Source organism: Suricata suricatta, chromosome 16 (assembly GCF_006229205.1).
Source record: "Suricata suricatta isolate VVHF042 chromosome 16, meerkat_22Aug2017_6uvM2_HiC, whole genome shotgun sequence".
NCBI classification, from domain to species: Eukaryota; Metazoa; Chordata; class Mammalia; order Carnivora; family Herpestidae; genus Suricata; species Suricata suricatta.
This window is the reverse complement of record NC_043715.1, coordinates 1,112,752-1,118,751: the sequence shown is the minus strand read 5'-3', so window position 1 is coordinate 1,118,751 and position 6,000 is coordinate 1,112,752.

Below are 6,000 nucleotides of genomic sequence, written 5' to 3'. Positions count from 1 at the left end.
GGGGAGGAGGCCGAGGCGGCCGGGCGGAGAGCGTGGCGGCGGCGCGGAGCGGAGGCCCGGGAGCTCCGGCGCTACCGCCTTCGGGGAGCGCTCCGGGTTGCGTCCCCGGCCGAGCGTGGCTCTCGGGCCCTGGGAAGGGGTCGCTGAAACAGACGCGATCCCGCGTTCAGCCCGCGGCAAGCCAGCCCGGGGGGCCCTGGAACCCACTTAGAGCCCGAACTCCCCGCGGCTTCCTCTGCGCCCAGCGGTGGAGTTGATTCTCCCGAAGCTGTCATTTCTCTTCCGGGACATTCGCGTGGCACATGTTAGCCGCCCACCGCAGAGGGAACGGGGGGAGGCACGCAGGTTCCCCCGGCGGAGGAGGCCAGCCAAGACTGGGGATGGGCTCTTCGGGAACTTTGAGCTCCCCGGAGCCTCCCGGAACTTGCTCCCTCCGCCTCACGGCGCACAGGTTGGATGTATTGGCTGTGACCCAACGCGCGCGCCACTCTTAAGAACAAACTTACTCCTTAAGTTGGGATCCCAGAGCGTGTCGAGTCCTTTGGAAAAACTCACTGCAGCTATCATGCTGGGGGAGCCTAAGACTTCATTCACTTTCAGCCTTGTGGAAGTGAGTTTTCTCGAATACTTTGTGACAGCTAATTTGCAGAGTAGGGCGGCCGATCGTTGTAAGAGCGCTGTTCAGCCGCTCTCTGGCAGGAGTAGGGCCGTCTTCCGATCCGTTTGGGGAAAACGGAAGAAGGGAGTCCTTGGCCTCTGTAGTTCTGTCTGGGGGCAGAGCAGTGGCTCATCATTTCTTGTTTGAGACTCGCCTCTCATATTGCCTGTGGATGAGCTCTCGGCCCCAGAATTTTACAGTCTGAGCACACGTGTGGAGCCCAGCCAGCTCTGTGGCCCCAAGGCTGGGAGTCCTCTCTGGCTCTGGGTGGGAGATCCTCTTTCAGGGAGCAAACAGGTAAGCGGTGACCTTGCTCATGTTTAAGAAGGTTCCTTACTTTTTCACAGCCGCAGGTCATCTCCAGGTGAGTGCTGCTTTCCTGAGGGGTTTTGGTGGTCAGGCGTAGTCCCTTTGGGGGTGCTGTCTGTCACTGGTCTCTTGACATCCTGCCCTCAGATGTTGTAAATCCGTGACGTTTTGAATCGGGATTGTAACCGGATGTACCAGAACTTAGCCATTCAGATAGAGATGCTCTCTTCCAGAGTTACTTTCCTGAAAGGCTATGCTTGTGTTTCATCGGTGCTCCTTTGCCAGAGCCTCCTTAGAACTCTTGTTTTGGTAGAAAGTACTTAAGTCGGGTGGGAAATTCGGTCTCATTCAAGAATCGGAACCCCGCGCCTAACCAGGAGTCCCCTCACGTGGAGTGGTAGCTCACCTCATGAGTTTCCTGCGATGTCTCAAGTGACCTACCTTTTTGTTTTAATGTTTTATTTATTTTTGATACAGAGAGACAGAGCATGAGAGGGGGAGGGGCAGAGAGAGAAGGAGACACAGAACCAGAAGCAGGCTCCAGGCTCTGAGCTGGCTGTCAGCACAGAGCGTGACGTGGGGCTCGAACCCACGAACGTGAGATCTGACCTGAGCGGAAGTCGGAGGCTTAACGGACTGAGCCACCCAGGCGCCCTTCAAGTGACCTACCTTGAGAGGGGCAGCTTCTGCTGTGCCTAGAGTGCGAGGATAGAAGGTACCAGGCGCCACTCAGAAAGTGAAGTCCCCAAAAGGTTCTGCACTTTGGCGCTGCTGTTGGGGTCCGTGCGCAACCCTCCAGAGTGGCTGCTGGGTGATGAGCCGCCACTCACTGCACGTTGAATTCTGGTATGATCTTCTAACAGTGGGTTTCTTTCTGGCATGCAACAGGTAGTTTATCTAGTAACAAGATTTTGTCACTTAGCCAACAAGTGTTTATCAAGTGTCACCCGCCAAAAGGAGCATGCCGTGGGAACACAGTGAAGGACGCTTGTCATTCATTCTCTGGGCAAGTTCCCCATCTTGGGAGTCACAGGTTCGAAACTTTGCCAGGAATCCTCAGTTGCCGGGTGATTGTGTGAGAAGAGGAGGCAGGGAGAGCCCGGAGCCGGGGAGGCGGTGAAGACGCGGCGGGAAGACCCTCCGTTTCACTGCCTTCGTCCCGCAGACGGCGCCTTCTTCGTGGCTCCTGACCCAGGCTGTGCGCCCCCGTGGCCGCCACCCTCAGTGCAGCTCAGAACAGGACGCAGATGCCCCGAGAGACAGTGCGTGCCACCCGGCGCGGGGCCTGGGACGCAGGCCTTCCTCTGACCCCCGGTGACACTTCCCTTCTGGGCAGCGAGGTGTGACTCAGGTGGTGTCTTGTAGGTGGATTCTGTGGCGTGTTTTTCTCTGCAGCGTGTTCACCTGTGGGCAGCCTCGTATTATAAAATCCCAAGGGGTTCCACAGGGAAAGAAAATGTGGGACCCCTCAGGATGTTATCAGGCCTTCTAAGGATTGTTTGTCCCAGTGTGCCGAGGACAGCCCCTCTTCGTGGCTGTTGTGACTATTAGTAGAGTCCCCTCACCCTTCAGTCTCAAACGTGACCCCAGTGAGATGGTAAAGTACACGGGGCAGTGCTACTCAGGGCCAGCTGTTTGCTGTGCCTGGGGAGCGCAGGGGTGAGTCTGAACCCTCCTTGGGTACCCCGTGCACGGCGGGGGCGGGGCCTGCCGCCAGACTTTGCAGACGAACAGTTGTGGACGGCGTGGTGTGTGGACTCGGAGCACGGGAACATACTACATGTGTCGCATATAGTACAGGAGCTCTTCATCTGGGGGCGGTGGGCGAGCCCCGGGTGGAGGATGCATCGCGTGTATTCTCGTTTCCCTCGGGAGACCAGCCATCCCCTTCGTCAGATTCTCAGAGCCATCCGTGCTCTCCTGACGCCTCAGCACTGCGCCCCGTGGGCACCGGGCTGCCCGCGGGGTGGCAGGTGCACTTAGGACCTTCTGCCCTGCCACCTCTGGTCAGCTCTGAAAACTGCCTTTGAGTCAGGAAGTTACTTTGTATCCTTAGAATGTTGAATTGATTTCCATCATTTATACCGTGGGGGCGTGCACTCGATAAGTACTTCTTAAAGCTCCTGCCACAGTGCACCAGCCTCTCCAGGGGTCATGTGAGTCTGCGTCGCTCACGGGCCAGCATACAGATGTGCACCTCTGGGGGCTCTGAGCTCCGCGTTTCATTTACATGCCTAAGATTCAAACTTCAGATAAGCTTAAAATAAATGACTGGTGTCAGAAGTTGGATCTCCCTATGTTCATAGCTGTTTTCTCGCTAATGGACTATTATGTAAGTCCTACGATAACTCTTTCACGAATGTGAAGATGTGTTTTTGCAAAAGACAGAAGTTCCAGGTGGGTCCGCACAACACTTCAAAAGGGAGAAGATAAAACCAGGCAAACTCTGCTGGTTCAGTAGCAGTCCCCAGTTTGTGTGGGGGGTTCTGTTCCAAAAAAAGAGTGTATAACATCAGTTTGGAACTTAGGTCCAGTTCCTGTAGAAACAGTGGCAAAAAGTAGGGGCAGGTTCCTCGGCAGGGAGCACCCAGCCACGCGTGGCCCGGGGCTCTGTAGTTGACCACACACTCTGGATGCAGTTCTGGCCTGTGGTCCCCGGATACCCACTCAGTGGCCGACGTGAGGGACTGGTCAGGTGCCTGACTCGGGTCGGGGGGATCTCAGCAGGTGGTGGTGGCTGTCGCGTCACTGCAGAGTGGCTTCAACGATACAGTCTTGAACCGAGCAGACGGCTCTTGGATGAAACCATGAGTGAATGAACTCCTGGGTGCTCGCAGAGACTCGAGTGTGTCTGACCGGTGAATGGGGTCTGGTTCTTAGAAGTTGGGGATCGCCTTTACTCCTCTTCTCACTAATTCAGTATAAATTCCAATGCGTGAGCGTCTGCTGGCACGTTATCAGGCTTTAGCTCATCTAATTGTTAGAACCTTGTAAAGCAGTTACTATTGTCCTGTATCTCAGATGAAGAGACGCACAGAGGTGTGGCACGTTTCCGTAGGTTGCCCAAGGTCCTGAGGCTGGGGCGTGGGGGAGCTGGGGCTCAGGCTAATGCAGAGACCGTTGCACCGTCTGCGTGTCCCAGTAAGATGCGGGACACCGGCAGGTCCACTGTCCACTCTTTGCAGTAGCTCAGGTACTTGAAGTTAGGTACTGTTTTTCTCCCATTTATTACTCTAGGATTTCATTTCTGGTTCCCAGAGTATAAAAACCAATCTGGTTGGAACCAATCATAACAAGGGGACCAAGAGTAGAAGCCAGTCCGCAGGTGGCTGAAGAGAGCTGCCCCTAGGCCGGGAGCCGGAGAGAGGGCTGCGGGCCAGGGGCGGGCTCCGGACGCATTTCCTGCAGCATAAATGCAGCATAACTGCTGCATGATTTTTAATCTAGTTTGAGGGGATATTTAACTCAATTTAGTTTTAAAAATTTTTTTTGTGTTTTTTTATTTATTTTTGAGAAACAGAGAGAGAAAGCGCAAGCAGGGGAGGGTCAGTGAGAGAGGGAGACACAGAATTTGAGGGAGGCTCCCGGCTCTGAGCTAGCTGTCAGCACAGAACCCAACGTGGGGCTCGAACCCATTGAGCCACCCAGGCGCGCCAGGGGGTATTTAATTTTAGATAACAGTTGATTCGTTTAGGTAGGAAGTCATTTTGTTTCCAGGGTTGCCATTGGACTGTAAAATGTGAAAATCCGAATTTGGCAGGTTTCAAGTAGGGACATCTGAGGCTCAGTAACCAGCTCCTTGTGACTGGCTGTCCCCAGGGCCCAGGTCTGGATTCGGCAGCTGGAGCGATGGAAGGCCCTGCCCCGGGCTGAGAGGTGTCTCGTAAGTGGTGTGAGAAGAGATGTGCAAGCGTGAGCCTGGGGCTCCTCCACTGTCCACCGAGAGAGGGGGAGGGCCCGGCCGTCTGACCGCTGAGCGTGGACAGCCCTTAGCTGCCAGGCACCAAGCTCATTCGCCTGTGGGCAGTAGGCGTGCTGTGTCGGGGACAGCCTCTGTCCTGGGCGGGGCGGGGGGCACTTGATATTCAGCAGGGTCCACCATTTGAGGGCTGACCTAAAAAATTCTCCCCAGTAGTCCTGCCCCTGGATAGGACAGTTGGGAAGACTGTAAAAATGAATCATTTTCAAAACTTCCTATGGATGGATGGTCAGGTTTGTAAATTTCTATTGTTGGTAGTCATGTAGTTGATTTATAAAGTGGTGAATTTTCGGTGATTTGTCCTAATGTGTGTTCAATTATAATAATTTCTATTAACTGCAAAAGCTGTTTTTAACTATAGGTTAGGGTACCAGCTCTTGGTATGTGCATCTTTAAACACAGGTTCTCCTTTCAAAAGTATAGATTTAAAAGATATGTGTTTAATTTTTAGTAATATAAATGCCTAAAATACTTATATATTTTTTTTTAATGCTTATTTTTGAGAGAGAGGGTGTGAGAGCATCCACGGAGGAGGGCAGAGAGAGCGCAGGGGACAGAGCGTCCAAGGCAGCCTCTGTGCTCACAGCCAACGGGCCGATGCAGGGGCTCAAACGCAGGAGCTGTGACGTCATGACCTGAGCTGACGTCAGACGCTTAACTGACTGAGCCGCCCAGGAGCCCCCGTGATTTCCTGTATTTATTTGAAGTATGCAGGGATATGTATGTGTTTCCAGATCTTACTGAAATACCAAGTGGCATAATCGTGACCTTCGTTATCTTAAATAATCCTTTTGAAGACCCATGTGAACACTGCACCTTTCACTCCTCCTGTCATTTCAGCAGTGACTCGCTCCAGGCCGCACTGGTGACGGTCGGCTTGTGGAGCTGGTTCCTGCTCGTCCACCCCTGTCCCGCTGTCCGCAGTCTCCAAAACGGAACCAGGGGCGCCTGGGGGCTCAGTCAGAAGCCACCGGCTTCGGCTCAGGTCATGATGTCACAGTTCATGAATTCGAGCCCCACGTCGGGCTCTGTGCTGACAGTTCAATGCCTGGAG